This window comes from Crinia signifera, chromosome 6, assembly GCF_055691185.1.
Source record: "Crinia signifera chromosome 6, ASM5569118v1, whole genome shotgun sequence".
Classification (NCBI taxonomy): domain Eukaryota; kingdom Metazoa; phylum Chordata; class Amphibia; order Anura; family Myobatrachidae; genus Crinia; species Crinia signifera.
This window is the reverse complement of record NC_139222.1, coordinates 194,000,876-194,022,086: the sequence shown is the minus strand read 5'-3', so window position 1 is coordinate 194,022,086 and position 21,211 is coordinate 194,000,876. Positions and strand designations below refer to the sequence as shown.

The 21,211-nt window shown below is 41.9% G+C and overlaps 1 long non-coding RNA gene across 1 annotated transcript in view; it reads right to left on the bottom strand.

The window, feature by feature from the left end:
• The window catches only part of LOC146007176 (uncharacterized), a 39,236-nt gene extending 26,547 nt beyond the window's left edge, over positions 1 to 12,689 (bottom strand). Inside the window, exon 1 of the long non-coding RNA XR_014444265.1 lies at positions 12,602 to 12,689. This is a non-coding gene — a long non-coding RNA (uncharacterized LOC146007176). The remainder of the gene's footprint in view (positions 1 to 12,601) is intronic.
• Positions 12,690 to 21,211: the final 8,522 nt, after the last annotated feature.

The window sequence follows — 21,211 nt, the reverse complement described above, 5'->3', positions numbered from 1 at the left end:
CATGAACATATTGCAGCTTTTCCATAAAGTACACCTACATCTATGGAAAGTCCTACTGCAAAGATTAAAGGTTTTTGGTAGACAGCCTGCAAACATTGAATGACAACATTGAATTTTCTGCTTATGCATTTCTTGTTCTTCTACCACCTTCCCTTCCCAACCACAGCAGGACAGAAGCTGCTGCAGACGCCAGAGCAGGTCTCTTACTATCCACCTTCCCTTCCCAACCACAGCAGGGCAGCAGCTGCTGCAGCAGCCAGAGCAGGTCTCCAACTATCCCCCTACCCTACCCAACCACAGCAAGGCAGGAGCTGCTGCAGCAGATATAGAAGATCCCGAAAACACTCAATGAATACGCAAACAATCAAGAGACAAAAGAACTGACTGGGGATCAATCTCACATGGATTTTATAACAATATCTACAGTGTTCGATTCACAGACCACTTTGCTGATGACTTGCTTATTCATTCCAGTTTGTCAAAAGTTTTGTAAAATGAAAATGTTTTTCATTTAATGGACCCTTATAGGCCTTTAAGGGTCCACTTAAGAGGGAGTCTGTTGTGTTGTATTCAGAAAGTCATAAGCTTTGCAACGACATATCACAATGCATGAAAACAACAGAAAGAGCATGGACCCTTATTACAACACCCTTAAGGGCTCGTACGATTAAACCCATCTTCAAAACTTACAGTACATGGTCCTTTAAGATGATAAGATAGTGTGCAAAGTTTGAAGACGATTAGTTAAAGCTTCGAGAGTTCTAAAAGACCATACACATACACACACACACAAACACAGAAACATCGTTCAATTATACTTATATAGATAAACACTGTTGATGAGCCTCCATAAGTTTTTGAACCACTGCTGAAATGGTTAACCCCATATTTTGAAAGAACATAGTGCACAAGGCAAAAGGGGCCTAGTTCTCAAAAAATATTTGTAGGATATTTCCCAAATAACACCGGTATACAACATAGTTGTGATAAATAAATGACAATTATCGAGCTTAAACCCAATAATTGTTAAATATGCCCCTATGTAGTGAAACAATACATTAATGATAGAGGACCTGATGACCGCAATCTACAACCCTTCTGCATACAGTAACACCCCACTTGCACTAAATTCAGGGCGGGGTGTAACTCCCAGAGGCAATGGAGTCACCTACTTCCAGGATCAAAATGGGAAAGCTGCTCTTCCAATGGAGATCTGCAGTGCGCCTGAAGAGTTAATATGCTCTGTCACAGGAGCCCTACTAACACCTGCAATACAGGACTGGACGACTACCACCTGGCACCACTCAACCGGTGCTGCAGCAAGCGACAGTGCACTCGCCACTGCTGCTGGACTTTGAGATGAGACCCACTGGTGAACACTCACAAGTCTGATCCTGACCCACCAGCCACTCTCACAGAGCATATCTGGAGTCCTGTCAATTCCCTGTGGGGTCTGACACAATATTTGTTTTCCCCTTTTTTAAGGAGGGGGGGCACCAAACTCCAACTTGTCACCAGTCGATTGGAGGGAACTTATGCCTCTGACTGAATGACTTCACATAAAACTTTATTCCATGTCAGACTAAATCACTTCTGTTCTGTATAACAAGAGTTTAACATTGTTTGGTGGATTAAATACAGGAAATGGATTCAGGATTATAACAGGACCTAACAGACCCATTCAACTTTTGCATGCTAGTATAAAAATAGCAGCCTTTATTCATGTCGTTTCTTACTTAATTCATAGGTGTAGACTTGCCAAGAGAGGAAGAGAAAGAAAGAAAACTCTGGGTGGGGGCACCCTTATATCACAGTTGTTTATGGGTGTTTTTGATACAAATTAAAATAATAAATCTTTAATGGATATACTCTAAAATGTGTGTTCCTTGTTAAATATCACCTTTGTATTGATGCGCCGCAAAAATATAACTAAATAGGGGGCAATACTTTGCCACTTGGGGGAGAGGAGAAAACCAGGTTTTAGTGGTTTGGAATGTGTGATCCTCATTTGTCCTATGTAATCACCATGGTATTGGTATAGGTATATAAGGATTTAAATCATTGGACCATTTTCATAAAACAGCAAGTCTACAAATTGCTGTTCTAACTCCGGGGTGCACCACTGACTGTCCCATAAACAGGCACTGATTGGCATAGGACCACAAAGGTGATCAGGGATTAACAAACCCTATTATTAAGGTAATAGTCAGTTTCTCACAGTGTTTTGGTATCATCTAATCTCTCATACATACCAGTGCGGTCATACTCCCTCTCCCAAATCCCCTTTTCCCATGCATATATTAATTCCAGTGTCCAGTGTGATGGACTATATCCAGTGTCCAGTGTGACGGACTATATCCAGTGTCCAGTGTAACGGGCTGTGTCCAGTGTCCAGTGTGATGGCCTATATCCAGTGTCCAGTGTGACGGCATATATCCAGTGTCCAGTGTGACGGCATATATCTAGTGTCCAGTGTGGTATTTTTAGTATATATTTTGCACAGTGATCAAGGTTTAAATATTGTGTTATTATAACAAATAAATATATTGTCTTATATTTCTTTATATATCACGTTGTCTGTCATTTCCCTGCTCATCTCATTATATGGTGCAAGCATTTCCACATTAACAATGTTACAGATCTCAGTGTCATCTGCAAACATGGACACATTTAGTTCTAGACCTATTACAAAATCACAATGAACAACACAGGTGCCAGTACTGATACCCCAGGCCCCCCTCTAATAATTATATCCCAATCTGATATGTTCTGAGTATACCATCCTCCTCATTTATGCCCATCAGTCAGTAATCTACTCAAGTACATACATGTCTGCCAGTCACAGGGCTATTTATACATTGGTTACCTTGTGCAGTACCGAATGCTAAATGATTTACACCAACTGCAGTGTGAAGATACAGCGTGAAGCGCACCTCCTTATTGACACTGATCAGATTAGTCTGGCATGACTGATCCCTTAAAAAACACACATTTTCAATCACATATTTCTAGGCGCTATCTCCAGGATTTTTTAAAGTATTTTACCCACCACTGTTATTAGGCTCAATGATCTATCATTTCCTTCATTGATTTAGATTTTTTACATTTTGTTCTTTTCCTACAGTACTATATATCTCAGTAATGACCTTAGTATACCAACAACTTTGGTATACATAAATTATATAAAAATATATTTTTGGTGACGTTAATGTCGGAGATGTATAAAATTGGCAAAGTTGGTCATCCCATGAGGGAAGGTGAGAAGTCCATTTCAGACTCAGATTATTGCTTAGGCTGCCTTCTAGTTCCTGGTGTGCCTCTTCCCATCTGCCGCATCACTGGGCAATTATTGCAGGGAGGAGCATGGTGATGGGCAGAAGAAACCAAGTAGGAAGAGGAGAGGGAGAGGAAGTATTCCTTTTTGCCTGCTGTGTCTTTGGGCCTAAATTCAGACCTCGCTGAGCTGCATGTGTTCAAAGCCCAGTGAGCAGGTTAACGCTGCCCACTAAATGCACGCCCCCCCCCCCCCCAAGCCCATGTGCAGGGCTGACAATGGATGTGTACTGGTACACATCTGTTCGCTAGCACCCACACAGAGGAGAAAGCTTTCAATGGACACTTATTTCTCTTTCTCTGTCCAGCGCACACAGCCGCTCCGTGACCCTTGAGTCACGCGGCGACTGCTTGTAGTGACACAAATCCTCTGTTTGCAGCAGAAAAGTAATCCAGGACTTCTCCAAATTGTGCGCTGACCTTATGTGAAGTCATCTGCCTGGCCTGAGCATGCAGGGGAACACCTACATTTGCTGGGGCCTGCCCAGCGTTTATATGGGCATGCCCACTGTTTTTGTGGGCACGCCCATGAAACGCCCCATGCTTGTCAATCAGGCTGCGAGTGACCTAGCAAAGGAAAAATTTGCTGAAGGCGATTGCAGCCGGAGTACATGCGCATATGCAGTTCAGACGCCATCAACAGAGGGGCCAAATTCAGAGCATGTGCAAACAGAAAAGTAATCCAGGACTTCTCCGAATTGTGGGCAGGTGTTGACCTTATGTGAAGTCATCGGGTGCTGGACGGGGTCCCGACAGTCGGGATCCTGACAGGCATTTACCCAACGTCGGGATCCCGACTGTCAAAACACCGGCAGCCGGCTTCCCGACGGCCATTGGCTATTTTCCCTCATGGGGGTCCACGACCCCCATAGAGGGAGAATAGAATAGGTGGCGAGCGTAGCGATCCACCGTGCCCGCAGCTTGGCGAGCCCGCAAGGGGCTTAGTTGCGCGCACCATGCTGTCTGAGTCCAGCCAGTCGGGATCCCGACGTCGGGCTAATGACTGTCGGGATCCCGACTGTCGGACCCCTGTACCACACCCAAGTCATCTGCCCGCCCTGAGCATGCAGGGGAACACCTGCATTTGCTGGGGCCTGCCCAGCGTTTATATGGGCATGCCCACTGTTTTTTCAGCCCCTATGGATTTTTTTCTTCATGTCCATTACTGTGCTGTTCCTGCATCACCGCGAGCACTGAAGAGAGGGCTTTGGTGGCAGAGTATAGGTGTCAGCATGGAGCCCAAAGGCAGAAGAATGATTTGCATAATACCTTTACCTAAATTAAAGATTACCAAGTTATGATCACTGCTGACAACTTCACTGTAAACTGTTCCTGAAAGAAGCTGATATGAGCAACATTCTCTGTTTATATTTTTATTTTTCTATTAATAATAATTATTGTTAGTAATATTATTACTATTATTATTATTATTACCATTAGCTAACCAATAAGTGCAAGAGAGTATTAGCATTTTGGGCAGGTGTAGTACAATAGTTGTAAGAGCGTCTGTCCCTGGCTACAACACAGAATTGTTATATGGTTCTATTTGTAACTCCACTTTATAGTACTAGTATTAATGAAAATCATAATAATAATAATTTTATTTATATAGCGTTCTTTCGCCAATAGGACTCAAGGTGCTTAACAGATAGAATGAATATAATACAGTACAGAAACAATAAAGTAAGAAAAGCTTTTCATAAACAATACTTAAAGGAATTACAGAAATGCTTGCGTAAACAGAAAAGTCTTGAGTATGTTTTTGAAGGATTCTAGAATGGGGGTCACTCAAACTGTGCAGGGAAGTGAGTTCCATAGAGTCGGAGCGGCATGGCTAACAGCTCGACCCCCAGATGAATTCCAGGAAATTCAAAGAACTGCATATTACAGTCTCTTGTAGCCCGTTAAGAATTTTTTATAAAATAAAAAAATTAAAAACCTGAAAAACCATAAAACATAACATTAAGATAAATGGTTTGAATTACTTTACTGTGAAAAGTGATATATACACACACATCTGCTAACCCAAAACTCATAAGAGTTAATCTAATGCATTTTGGAATAAATGAGTGTATCTGCTTTACTGTATGGCAGCAACTTAAAAAATAGTTTCTTTACATTTGCCTTTTCCCCCTATTTGAAACTATTAGTACTATTGGATCATTACATACAATTATATTTGTGTGTTATAATTAATAAGGGCTTTGTCTTTTTATTGACTGTCTTAACCCTTTGAGTGCAAAGTGAATTTGTCAAAATTGGGGTGACCTGTAATGTTTTCCTTATATAGGAAATAAGCTCTTTTAACACAACGTTTTTTATTTTGGTTTATAAAAACAAAGGTGAGCGACTCTAGCATTTTTAGTGGATATGTTTGCTCATCTCTCATAGAGAGGTTGGCACTCAAAGGGTTAAGGTCCATACACACTGGGCGATTATTCCCAGTGTGTATGGATAACGATGATGGGGAAAATCGCTGGGCTAAAAAACCCAGTAGGAGTGGACGACTTTCCAAAGCTGGACATTATGGAAGCCATCCACTTCGTTGCTCATCTGCTGGTAAGACCAGCAGAGGAGCAGCCAGGTCAGTGATGATGCGGGAGCACCCATCAGCACTCACCACTCATAAATGCGCCGTACACAATGGGTGGCTTTCGTGCTGAAAGCAGCTCAAACGTAAAGGATGCATTTACTGCGTTTCTTTATGCATAACATTCTTTTCTTTGCTACAGGAAAAGTGTGATTACAAAATGGGCTTCTGCAATGTTTGCATTTTGCATTATTAAAATAACCAATCTATGCCAGATCAGAGCTGGTGCAAAATTTAATTTATGGAATGGTAATGGGGTGTATTCGTAAAAAGAAATTCACCTAAAATGGGATTTCCTTACCTTCCAACTTTGAGAGGTGGAGAAGCTGTACCTAAAGAGGGCTGGGCCTCAGATGGAGTGGGCGGTGCCTAATATTAAGGGATGTGCCTTGTGTTCTGACCTCAGCATTTTCATTGTGGGGTGTTTCCCGGACTCCCCGAGCAGCTTAGCAGCTACCAGTTCCCCTCCCTGTACTGATAGATGCCATACAGTAGCATCTATTCAGTGATCACTGGCTGCTTTGCAGAGCGACTGTGATCACAGGCTCCTCCAACCGTTCCTCCCGCCCACGGGACACTGAACTGGGATGCATCAAGATGAAATATGCGCCGAAACATCTGAAAAATGCAGTTTTTGGAGGATTATCCGATTACCTCATATGCACAACGCCCAAGAACGCAATAGATTCCAGTGCTTGGATGCAGTGGTTACTGCCATATTTAGATGTGAATGACCTGCACATCATGAGTGCACATCATCTGAAGTACTGTATGCACACATACTCTACTACGTCGGGCCCTATCATCTAAACGGGCAGCTCTTACCGCAAAAGCTGTCCTTTGGTATTTTAGATATGCATAAAGCGTTAGTAAACACCAATACGCATGTGGTCAATGGCAGTATGTGATGATTGATGCATCCCGCCAATTGTTCCTGAATACTATGTGCTGTGGAAGAATGCTATGGAAAAAAAACTGGTGTTTGATTTAAACAAATTCTACCCGAAAAAAATAAATAAAAATTGATAAATGTAATACCTGTATAAATGTAGTGAATTTATTTTGCTACAATTCACATTTCAAAAAAAAATTAATCCTTCATGCCTCGAAAAAGTGAAACGTTTAAATAATATGAGCTGGTAATAATTTTTTTTATTTAGAATGGAATATTTTTGTTTTGCACTACTATATTAATTCTACTTTTTTATTATAATTATAATTATTATTATTATTAGTTTACAAAGATAGCAAACTCCACCTTCACAGAACTACTTACAGGTACACCATGTTTCATATACCGCACTAACAAATAACTTTTTATGGCATAATGATTAAACGAAAAGATAAAAAGTGTTTTCATTAGTTGGTACAATGGAGAGAGATTGCTATCAACAATAATGAAATAGGCTGAAGAAATTAAAGCAAAACAAATCACAAAGTTTCCCTTACATTATTTTTTCCTCTGAAGGCTATTTAAACAAACTTTGCGAAGAAATGTCAAGTTTAGGAAATGAAAGAAAATTACAAAGCCGTCTTCGGGGCATAGGAAACTGATCTGAAGCAGTAGTGGAGGAGAGCCAAGGATTGGATGGTGTTGTGCTGCCATCCAGTGGTTGGTTTGTAACTGCCATTCTTGCTGTAGCTATATAATTCCTATTCAACACACATCTAAATGACTCAATTGTTACAAAATCACATTTATTGACAGTTCTTTCATGAAGCTAACGTGCATTGTTGCTCTCCTGACATTAAGTTCACTTAGCCACATCAGTTAGAAGACTAGTAAAGTGCAGCTGTTCAAAATACCTTGTAAAAAATGGTTAATTTAGAACTATTGCACCTTGTAGTAAAACTTACACAAATAAGTGTTGAAAAAAAGCACAAGACATAAATGATGCAAGTTTTTTGTTGTACAGTGAATTCTAGGAAGTAGTGGATTGGAATGGAAAACTAGCGAGGCAAGTTTCTGGAAGCAGACCTCGTAGCGTGGTTGTCCGTTGAGTGGGTGGGGTCTGTTGAAGGGGCGGGATCCCCTCCTTATATGGCCCGATTCAGTGTTAGACAGTAGCAGCTGTCCTTGTGTCTTTTCCTACAGTTGTGCCTGCAACTTTATGCTAATTTCACTACAATGCCCTTCCCTGGTGTCATGAGCTGATTGGAAATTTAAAGTGGCCTTGGCAAATGTCCAGAAAGTGGCCCCATTAAACACCAACCTGCCACTTTTTAGCCCCTAAGTCAGCAACACAGTACTTAACAAAAATCTGCAGCATAATAGTAATAGCAATTGAAATGGAGGAAAATGGCATTTTGTGGTGAGGACAGTGAAAGTTGCAATGTATGGTAAATTATGTTTAAGCTAAAATAATAAATTCAACATTTTTGCATGTTTCTTTGGTTCTATGTTCTCCATCTGTGCAAATCACAAAGAAACCTACATGGTATTACAACAGTCTGCACTTGCCAATAGGAGGAAATGGATTTATTATGGTGGGATTGGGACTGACTCAATGTCCATAGTATTGACCCCAAGCGGAAAAACAAGATTGTGTTTTGGGTTGTCAAGTAACCAGTGGTGGCTCCTACTTCCATGTCAGAGGGGGCCGCGATGCCACTGGCCGCGATGCCCTGCTGCCACTGCAGCTTTTCCCCACCGCGGTGGCATGACCAGCACAGGCGCAGTATTGTCCCCAGTACTGTGCATGCGCTGGCCCCCTGGCTTCTATGGGATGCTTCGGCAGCAGCCCATAGTAGAGATAGAGCCATCCTCATCTAGCTCTTTAAAATGATCAAAAGAGCCAGAGCTGTCGGACTTAATCCTATGCCAATCCCCTACTGTATTGTTCCATGTAATGTATTGCAGCTGTAGGCCAATAGGCCTTGGCTCACCATGGTTATCCAGAGAAGGCTAGCTGAAGAAGGCTCCATCGGTAGCTAAATTATGGACCCAGCACCTGTACTCTGCAGATATCAGCCTCGTTACTGCGCATGTACAGACCCCGGAATCTATGGGCTGCAGCATCCCGGAGGAAGGGAACACCTCCCAATGGGACTGCCTTTGGTGACTGGCAGCTCAGACTTCCAATAGGAAGTCACTGTGAGTCACAGTGAAGCCAGTGCATCTGACTTCACTTGTCAGACCACAGTGGCGGATTTTACCTGGGGGGGCTGCAGTTCTGCAGCCCATAGGTAAATCTGTCACTGTAAGTAGTACAGAATGTGAGGAAGGCATCTGTTGGGAGAATTCTCCAATGGCATTAGTGGGAGCATGTTCATCAGACCTTGTTCTATACTTTGGTGGGACTCAGCTTGCACCTTCCCATTGCAATTTGGAGACAGGTGTATATATGATCACATTTCCAACCATTAAATAAAAGTCTTCACACATACAGTATAGCTCCAATATCTTCTCACTGTCATAACTACTAGCAGGCATAAATAAGGCTAAAAGCAGTTCTTTAGGAGGAAGATGTTGTTTTGGAGAGGTATATAATATAAATGAAGAGGTTCTCCTGTCTGGGCTTTTGTGTGATACGTTTATTATGCTTAGTACTTACCATCCATCTGCAAGCCATCAAAAGTAGATGGTATCTCCCATTTATGGGGGTAACTATGGGAAATCAGTAGGTAGGTTCACTTGCAACTCAGTGCTACTTTTTCTAATATTAATACATAAATTAGTTTGCTGGTAACATATTGCCTACAGGTATATACTGTATTTAAAAAGTACAATGTATCAAAGAAGCATGCATAACTAAAACATTTCTAAACTGCATCTCAATCTCCTGTATTTTACCCCAATGCAATAAGTCCTCATAGTTAAGGTCCATACACAATGGGCGTCTATGCCCAGCGTGTATGACAGCGATGATAGCGTTCATTGCTGCAGGGGAAGCCGCTCCGTGCATACACACTGAGCGGCTTTCCTCCTGCCCGGCGCCGACGGAGGGGGGAGGGCGGCTTAGCATATGGCATACGGCTATGCAAAGCCATCCTGAAAGCCGCTCATCTGCTGGTATAATCAGCAGATGAACGGCTTTCCTGGCGATGATTGCGGGAGCGAAGTTGCACTCACCGCTCATCGCCGGGGCATACACACTGGGCGGATTTGAACTGAAAGCCGCTCAAACCTGCTGTTTGCACTCGCCATGCTTCGGGCACTGTTTATTCTCCCACCACACTATATTGGATTGTAGGGCATGAAATACCACCTGTCGGCACATGTCAGCACACAAAAAGTTTAAAAACTAATTTAGACTTTTTGTCTGTCGACCTTCCCATTGTCGCCCTAATGCTTGCTTCGACCTTCCATCCCCTATTTCAGGTGTTGACCTTCAGTGGTCGACCCAATGCATGTTGACCTTAGTAGGGTCGGCCTAATGACCATATCCCATGCATGAATGGTTCCTGTGAAATAGCGAGAAACCTCAGTGATTAACTGATGAAGTTTCAGGAACAGGGTTGTGGGCAGTGTTCCGCCACGGTTTAGGGAGAGAGAAGAGGCCAGGGATCTCTGTGGCTGATCCCTACTGCAGAAGGAGGCATTTGTCTGTAATAGACGCCTCCTACTGCGTTATAAAACAGCGCCAGGAAGCAGCAGTGATAACACCTCCAACCAGAGCTGAATTAGGTCATACAGTATATCTGCTACTTTGGGAAGATGTTCATTCTGTTACCTTCTAAATAATGCTATGAGCAATGCGCATGTGTTCATCTCGTGTGCCCCAAGTCCCCAGAGAGTGGCCTGCATATTATATTCATAAACATGTATAGAATTATATTGTAAAGCTTTACCTTTTCCTACTCATTTTCTGAAAATATGATTTTATCGCAACAACTTACTGGAAATAAGGTAGTTTCTATGTAATTGGCATGCTGACCACACACAGCAGAGAGGGCAGTTTTGTGAGTTGAAACAGTATTTGCAAAAATAATTGAGTAATATCTGCATTCTCATCATCATTGGACTGTTCATGTTGTGTGAGCTGCAACGTAGTATAAACAGGGCAGTTGAGAGATCATTGGTGCCCGGGTACTAAGGTGGGTGTGTCCAAAGGCAGGGAGGAACGATCACATCCCCTTAAGAAAAACTGCAAAATACTAAGAACTGCTCAGTAATGCGGTGCAAGACCTGCATAGTTGAACATTATTCCCTCTCAGTAGCTGGCCCAGGCCCTTCCAACTGGCACAGGCCTGGGTATTCAGTATCAGCTCCCTACCCCGCTGGTGCTGCTAATGAGTAAAGAGAATACTGTAGAAAAGCTGCAGAGATCTCATGATGAAACAGACATCTCTGTCGATGTACAGTATAGATACATCATTTTTATATTACTCACCGAATAATTTAACAATTAACAGTCTACATAATGCAGAACTAAGTTTAAAATATATATATATATATATATATATATATATACAAATATATACAACTTCCGGCAGCGGCACTCCAACGTAAATAACCACACCAGAGGCTGTGCAATTGTAGCCGATGTTTCAAGGCCGTCCGGCCTTTTTATCAAGGTGCAAAGATATATACTGTATATATATATATATATATATATATATATATATATATATATATATATATATATATATATATATATACATATAGATAGATTTATTGATGGTTAATCCAGCAATGCATTTTCATTTCACTGTTTTTAAACGAGTGCCACATATAATTCAGATCCGCGGCCTGATGCGTTTCGTCCCTTGGGACTTCATCAGGGGCGATAAACCAATCACAAATGGAGATATCTCCTGTATATACTGTGGCCGGAGTTAAATTCTCTATGTCGTTTATTAGGGCTTCTGATTCAGATGAGAAGAAATCTCTCACATTAAATTCTTATACAGAATAACAACGTTCTTCAGTCCACTGTGGTGGATTAATCCAGCCAATTCAAGGTGAGCTTGGTCTCTCAGACCAGATTTTTGTGAATCAATTCACACAGGAAAATAGGGTGTTCAAAACGGTGTCCCTCCTATTGCAGTAGTAAGTATATGCAGCTTCAGGTAGAGAGAGAAGTCTCTCCAACAGAGAGAAATGCTGATTCTTAGCAGACAAGAATACATCCAATGAAGTGTCTGTCTGTTCACAATCTATACAGCCTCTGTGTGTAGTCTAAACCAGGAATCACAGGATCTCTAGGAGCAGTGTATATATATATATAGAGAGCAGGGTAGGATATGGTTAATCCAATAAGGGCACTCACCAAATTCTCATCATGAAAGATTTATTCTTGGTACATTACCAGTCAAAAAAGTGTAGGTCTACGTTTCGGCCACCAGGTGGCCTTTCTCAAGACAGGTCAGCAGTAGACGTCTTCACAGCACAAGAGTCAGGATACCCTGCTCTATATTTGGGACATACTGTGTCGCCTTAAAGGAGCACCCCACTTATTTCCCAATGCTGGCCGGGAGTGCGGAATTTCAAAAATCTATATATCTATATATATAGATATATAGATAGAGAGAGAGAGATAGAGAGACAGAGAGACACAGAGGGTCCGGCACTCCAAACAATCTTTATAATGCTGCAGCTGGTGCCATCACAGAAAGGGCATGTATAGAGACGAGTAGGTGAGGCACTCCAGACTTCAATTCAATAAATGCAACCAGGAGCCATTGTGTACAACAACGTTTCAAATTCTGCCAAATGACAAGGAAACGAACACTTACCTAAATCTCTTCTGTTCCACCTCACACGCCTCCTCCCGGGTGCCGGCGTCCGTTTCCTGCTTCCCCGTTGACCCGGCCCTCACTGATGACGTCACCGCCCTCAGTCTCCTGGTGTCTGGGGCAAGTGTCGGTGGTTGCCTAGCAACCCTCTGGAGTGTACGGCTGTGTGGATAGAAACTAAACAGAGATATAAACAAACAGAAAACCAAGTGCACAAGTTACATCAATGTATGTGAATGTAGAAAATAAAAGGTGAATGTGCACTGTAGGTACTGCAGTAAATGAAATAGGATGAGATTCAAGAAAAACAAATGCAGTCAGAGTATAACAAAAACATATTGAAACTCAATTGTTCGTTGAGGCCTTTTGAACTGACTGTGTCCAATCTGTAGATCCATTTGGTTTCCAATTTGAGCAATTTCTTCCCCCTGTCACCTCCGCGAAAATCATCTGGGATCTGATCGATTATGATATACCAGAGGCTGGACAACGAATGTCTTGCAGTAGCGAAATGTTTCGCCACAGGTTGGTCCATATGCTTGTTGTTAATGGCAGATCGATGGAGGGCTATGAGCTCTTTAAATGTCCTGATGGTTTTTCCCACATACCCCAGACCACAGGGGCATAATATGAGATAGACAACATTTTTACTGGAGCATGTGAGAGGGTATTTAATTTTGTACTTAAACCCCAGGTGTGGGTGATTGAATGTCCTGTAATGAATCATGGCATTGCACGTAGTGCAGTCTGTGCATCTGTAACATCCACCAGGTTTTTTAGAGGTCCCAGACATGACTCTGGGGGAAATATCTGTTCTGACTATCCAGTCACGGATGTTCCTCCCCCTGGTATAACAGGACATCAGTCTGGAGGATTTCAATTTCTTGAGGTCTTTATCATGTTGGACTGTGGGCCAAAGGTCTTTAGCAGTCGAGGCAATGTCATTATCAGCTACATTATACGATCGTACCCATCGGATGACTTCATCAGAGGTACTGATCTTCTGTTGTCTCTCAAGTGCTGTCTCCCGCGAGATCAGGTTGACTTTATCTCTCGCTTTATCTACTATTCTTTTGGAATAGCCACGGAATAAAAAATTATTTTGCATCGCATCCAAATTGGGTTGCAATTTTTCTTTAGTGCTGGTTATTCTCTTAACCCTAAGTAATTGGGAAAAGGGTAGTCCACGCTTAAGGGCTGGCGGATGGTGACAGGAGTAGTGTGTTACGATCCGTGGGCTTCGAAATCACTGAGCCCCATTTTCTTAAACACTAATTGAATAGCGCCATTGGGGTAAATTTACTAAGATATAAGTTGTATTGAAAATGGGACCTTGCCCATAGCATAGATACTTGTGTATGCTACGGGCTCACTCATGACAGGGTTCTCATGCCGAAGGCGCCTTGCGGCTAGATATATAGGAGGACACATCATGTGGGAACTAAACATTACAGGTGAAATGTAATAGGGTGAGAGATTCAGAAAGTGAGAGATTTGGTAAAAAAAACTCCAGTTTTTTAAAGCGGCAATCATTTACACTGCAAAACCAGTTTGATTTTGTAGTGTAAATGATTGCTGCTTTAAAAAAACTGGAGGTTTCTTACCAGATCTCTTACTTTCAGAATCTCTCATCCTATTACACTTCACCCCAAAAAAACTTCTTAGCGTTTGAGTCTGAGTGGAAGTGTTGTGATTGTACAGTGAATAGAACGGATGCTATTGGCAAAGGCTAATGAATAATGCAGTCTACTGTTAACCATTCATCATATGTATATTTTACTCACCTAATTGAATTCAATTTGCACTTCTGCATAATGTGAATGACTGGAACACACAGTCAATCACATGAAAATGGAATAAGAGAATATGGAGAATTGGTGCCACCTACAGACAGGATGAGTAACGCTGTGGGGAAGTATTACAGTACATGCAAGCTCAATACTTTCCCATTACAATCTATCTTAAACTGTGAGAAGAGTTCGATTTTTTAGATTCAGTCCCTAGGGAAAATTTGCAATTAAAAATCCTTCCAGACGCCAAGGATTTCATTGAAAATATGTGTATCTATTAGCGTTATCCTAATCTCCAGAGCAATTATCTGTTATCTTCTTCTGATTTATATATATATTAGTGTATTTAGTGTAAATCTAGAGGTGGTATAGGCCAGGGACGTGTGGTGAGGTAAATGGCTGAGGAGTCCGTGGCAAGTACCAGAGCCAGATTTGCACACAATATATGAGCCCAGGAGTGCATGCCGGCATTATACACATGTGCAGCAGTATACAATGCTGGAGATTTGCTGAGTTTTGATAAGAGATGTGTAGAAAAGGTAGCCAGGGGAGGCACTGTCTCACCTGCCATAGACTTTTTACTCCACAGTTTTGACTATAAAAATGATTAGAATAATAAAAATAAGAATTTTTTAATACATATTTTTTGTATTTTTGACATACCTTATAACTTTAAAACGCCAGCGTATACGTTAGAATGACAGGAAAGGCTCTGCTTCACCTGCCTCACCCCACTGCACGCCACTAGTATAGGCTTGGCTTTCCAATAAGGCCCAAACAACATAAATGCCTGCGAAGGTGTGCGCTGGACAGAAACATCACATAAAATTACAAACACAAATCATTAATGATATACCACCACCAGAGTATAATATACACATAGACAGTCATCTAACAGTGGCATGGCAAAGGGATTAGGACCAATGAAACACAGGAAAAGAATGGTGACTAGGGGGTATAGATGGCATGGGTGGATACACCAACACATGAGGTAGAGATTATGGCAGTGCATGGCACTTCCCAATGAAGGTCGATATTGATATAAGAAATTACCCTCTCCCTGTGGAGGACTGGATTATTGTGACAGGTAGTAAATAATTAATTACCTGTCACGACTAATCCCTCCCAAACTCTGGCTGCTGGTAATTACATTTTTGTCAATCCCTGCATCAATTCGGAAAGTGTAACACACTGCCGAAATCTCTGGGTCAGAAGTTCCCGCCTATGATGGATGTACCAGACACGGTTCACAAATCATAGTAATTCCATGTCACAGCAGCTGCAGGATCATGTAAATGTATACATGTTATGGGGTGCACATAATTATGTACAGAGCACAGGGGAGGATGTAAACACATAGAAGATGTGTCTGCACTGGGCTTTTCCCATTGTATGCCACATACTGTACAATCTCTCTCGTATAAGTCTGTCAAAAGGCAGAGGGAAGTAGTACTGCTGTTAGATCCCACCAGGGGCATTTTAAGAGAGGTGGAGGTGGTGTGCAGCCTTCTCCATCTGACAGCAGCATCGCAGCAGTGTGGAGTGTGAGCACTAGAGGGCACAGACTCTAAAGCTGGCCATACACTATTGCAATGTATTGCAGCAGTGTATGGCCATCCGACCCCCTTTGAGCCGCCTGGGAAGGTATGCAATACATCGTATGCGGTCCTTTCATATACAATGTATTGCATGCGACCCTGTTAACTGCCGCCCCTCCTGATCCCATTCAATGCACACAGGACCGCGTATCGGATCAGATGTCAAACACATCCAATTTGGGCCATTGGTCTAGTGTATGGGGGCATTAGGGTTCATATGCCGAACTCCAGGAAAAATGGCTGCCATTTTTCCAGCAATTTTTACATCACTGCTGCATTTGTCATGAGTCTCCAGAGGGGTGTGTATTAAAACAATTAGTGCAGGGTGTGCAGTGGGGATCCCCCTGGACTTAGGGGCCGTGTGCACCACACACACTGCACCAGTGCTTAAAGTGGTCCTGGTGAGGTGGTGGAACTCACTTCCCCACCGCCTCTTACTCATTGCCATTGGTTACATGTGCAGTGCCAGGGGTTTCATGATCAGTGCCAGGGGGTTACATGCTCAGTGCCAGGGGGTTTCATGCTCAGTGCCAGGGGGTTACATGCTCAGTGCCAGGGGTTTCTTGCCAGGGATCACATGCTCAGTGTCAGGGGATTACATGCACAGTGCCAGGGGTTACATGCACAGTGCCAGTGTCAGTTCCGCCCTGTTCCGGCTCACTTTAACCCCGGCACTGCCCCCATTATAAATACACCACTGGATCCCACAATGGAGTGTGTGTTTTACAAGTGTACAGGTGCTTGTTTTGTATATTTGAAACTCCACAGGTAACAAATAATTAGATAACAGGATCTTATTGTGGATTTGCTTCAGATGTCTCAGGCATAGATACACAACCCGAGATAAGCTGCCCTCTGATAACACATGGGATCAGAAACTTGCCCATGATAACGCATGATAGAGGGTTTTCTCCAGCCAATTGAAACACACTATAATTGCAAATCCGAGACTGTTTTGAATCATGGCGCCCTATAGTATCTGAATATTTTTATGGCACCGGTAGGCCAAAATCTTCTTGAGATATGTTTAAAAAATATGAAATGAAGTAAATGGTGTTTATATGTCATCCTTAAGGTCAGCTCTGTTGTGAGGGACAGGATTTGCTTTTGTTTGTCCACATATGTTATGATTGGAAGCCACATACACTGAATTTGTCTGTTACTCTGACCCTAAAAAATGTATTTAGGTTCAGGACCACCAACTCAGGGCACCGTTGCAAGTCTCCCAATGCACCTCAGGGTGCCACAGTTTGGGAACCACATAGCCCCATAATGACCATTGGTTAAAAATAAGCCTAAAAATGATCACAGCTCATAGGATACCTATTGAAAACATTGGTAAATCCTGAATACAAGATATTCTGTCATGATGAATGCACCCGTTGCCTGTGCAATTCTCGGAAATGCTCATCTGATCAGGTGCACCATAATGAAAGCAAAGAAGGAACACCACTAATGCTAATTATTGGGGACTGGGCAGCCCACGATAATTACATTTTTAACTTGTGTGTGCCAGAACAAGTCATCATTGCTCTGACACCGAGATCAGCTATCCATGTACATCTTTATACAGGCCATGGCAGAGGGATATGAACGGAACCCTCTTCTCACATGGGACTCCCAGTTGGCTAATGTTACAGCAGTCACACACCGAAGATTTTGTATTTTCGTAGCTTGATATCTTTAGGTCCTCACACTATCGTATGGGGACAGTGGTCCAGATTGGGAATGAAAGGTAAGCAGAGTGCTATCTTTATTATACATTGCACTGAAAATGTATAGAAGCAGTGGAGATGTTATTTTTCACTTGCCCTTATATAAATGATGATGACTACACCCTATAGTGAGACAAAAGAAAAGGAGAGAGAAAAAAAGAGGCAGGGAGAAAAGAGTGCGGAGAGCGAAAAGAGGGAATTGGAAATGAGACAAGCATTGGTTAAAGAAAGACAAGGGGTAGATGTGAAAAAGTGAGAGATATAAAGTGGATGAAGATAAAGAACCATCCAATCACATGCACCAAGCTTCAAAAAGTTTTTTTTACATAATGATAAAGTTTAGACTCTAAAAATCAAAATAAATGAAAGTATTTCATATTTTGTCTTGTCTTTTTTCCCTTTAATGTTTATTGTTATTTAGGAATAATACTTATAGCCTTATTTGCTGTTAGGAGAAATATAAGTTATCCAGGAATGTTTCTCTTTGTAACTTGCTTTACTTCCTAATTTACGAAAAACAATAAAAATATCTCTCAAAAAAAAAAGTGGAGAGTGATAAATCACCAGCCAATCAGCTCCTAGCTGCCAAGCTGCTGGCTGGGATTGAAAAATGAAAATTGGGAGCTGATTGGTCGGTAGCGTATCACTCTCCACTCTATCACTTTTTGAAGCTTAGTGCATCTGGCCCTATGTTTGAAAGAAATTATACTTGGGAGCTGATTGGTTGATAGTTTATCTCTTCCTACTTTATCACTCTCCAAGACAAGTACGTTTGCTCCTATGACTTTCCAAGGTTTTCCCTGTAAGTGATGTTTGTGTTCACAGTTGGGTTTGTTTACAGATGGCCATGTGTAGTACAGTAATGGCAGCACTCATGGGGATTACAATAAAATAATATCCATAACACCAGGCTAGCGTGTTAACATTTCAATTTATCTCAACAATCTTTTATCAGGATCCACTCAACCTTGATAAAAATTAGCAGAGATAAACTGAAACTTTGACAAGCTGACTGAATTTCTGGAGGCTTACTATATTTTGGTGTAATCCATGTAAGTGCCACCAATCCTTACTGTACTACTAATGTAGGGTACACACCAGAACGACCATGATCGTGCGATAATCATAAAACGGTTTCCTGAAATCGTACGATGGTCGCACGATTGTATTATAGTACATGACCTGCACACGATCCAATGTAGATAACGAATCTTTAGTGCAACAGGTAAAATCTTCAAAGCGACCAAATGACCAGTGGGGATGCACATCGGATCGGAATCGCATTGAAAACATGCATAATTCTGCTCTTTTTACATTCAATTGGTCAAAATTAGGAGAATTGAGCCCAAAACATTCTAGTGTGTATCCAGCATAAGAGAGAGAGAGAATCTCATCGGCAACCATGTATACAAAGCATGCATTCTAGTTTAAGGAATTTTTATGGTCAAGCAAAACGTACAATAGAACATTGATTGTGGCCAGTGCACATCTCAACAAGTAAATGCAACACATGCTACTGACATAAATGAGGATAGTCCAGAACATCTGTACATTTTGTAAAACACCAGGAATCACTGAGGTATATGTTGTTCCCCACCACAGTCTCCCATGTAATGGAGATCAGGATGTAAAGCTGTATTGTTACTCCAATAGTTAGAATTTTGGAGGCCAGTAGAGCAAGGCGACAAGCTGAAGGTTGCACATGATGAATTACTTGTTCTCATATTCTGACACTTCCAATGTAAGCAAGACAATAAGTTGTGTCTTTGGCCTATATCAGCTAACTATAGCTCTGTCTTGTTGGACATAACATTTTAGTCTAGCCGGGATGCATATAATCACCTTTGCAGCCAGTTTGATTTCCTCTTCTTGCCCTTTTTATGAACTCTTGTGGAATAAGGCTTGTGCTCACAAAAGGGCATATATTATAAATACTCATCCCGTCACACTACTTACTACATCTATGTACACTATGATGAAGAACTTAATCATAAAATAGTCTTTAAGTCAACTGAACCATTGAAGGACAGGTTAAGTACTTTTTTATTTTGCAAAGATACCATCCCCTCTTATCTGCCATGCCATAGTTTCACAAGCTTTCTAATGCCCAGTTACTATAGTGCATAAGTGATCATCTCATTGCTGGAATATGAACATTGTGGTCATGTACCCATTTCATAATAAATCATTAGCATTCACATTCCCCATGGCTTAGTTCTCCTTATTAAACTAACAGTATGAGGTCATGTGCTATGAGCGGAACAGGGTAAATTACACCCCCTGCCAGTATGGGCTACATCATGCAGTAATGTGAAGAGGTGATACACCATTATGGCTTCCTTTGAGGTTGGCACATACTTGACCAAAGTAATATTTGACCACTGCCTGTATACTGTTGGTCAGTCTGCTTTTTACATGACCATTAACTTGGTATGGCATTTTTACTGTATTTCACCCTGTACTACTGTAAATAAGGTCATCCTGACCTTAATATTAAATAATGATAGATGGGGTTATGTATTAAGCAGTGAAAAGAGTAGAGAAGCGAATAGAGAAGCAGACCAGTGGAGAAATTGTGCATAACCATAACAACCAATCAGCTTTAAGATCGATCCAGTGCACTGTATTGGTCGCTCATGGGCAACTTCTCCACTGGTCCCCTCTCTTTACTGTTTCTAAGTCTTTGTATGTCCTCTAAGTCTTTGTATTCCCATCATATTTTAATTGAGTCTATTAAGCACTGAATAAGCATAGACTGTTTTGTATTGACGCTAATGAGCCGGCTATATAACTGAGACCATACTTACCTAAGACACGCCTCCTGACGAAGTCCCACGACGAAACGCGTTGGGGCGTGTCCTCCTGACATTTTCAATCACCTGTGCTGATTCCCGTCTGTGTGCCGTGTTGCCGTGCTGAGAACGCTGCCGCCGCTGCTGGTCCATCTGGGTCGGATTGACTGGAGTCCCCAGGTTCCATTCCCTCAGCATGGTGTGCCGGGAACGCTGTCACCGCTGGTCCATCTTTGGTCGGAAGTTGCTGGAGTCCCCAGATCCCGTGCCATACGCTTCCTATATTGAGAACGCTGCTGCCGCTATACATCTTGGTCGGAGGGTCGATATCATTATATGGCCCATTACATACTTATCACCCGGTGGAAAGAGCACCAAAGTAAATATGCAAAATGGCATATTTAGTTAGGTAGAGGAAGTACACGGTAGTCTAGGACCTCAGATATAAGGGCAAAAATTGCTGACTAAAGGGGCATGAGGGCAATGCAGGACCAGAAAATATGCCACAATGTACCAATGCCACCACAATTACCTCAGCAAGTATTTGAGTGAGACAGCCAGATAGAGTGAAGCCTGGCAGGGGTAAGATATAGACGGTGTAGCAATTTATAAAAATGCTCCACATGCGATATACATCTGGATACCTGAAAGAATGTATAGAAAACCCCCTGTCATTCTTCATCTGATATCGAACAGGAGAGATCATTTTTCCACC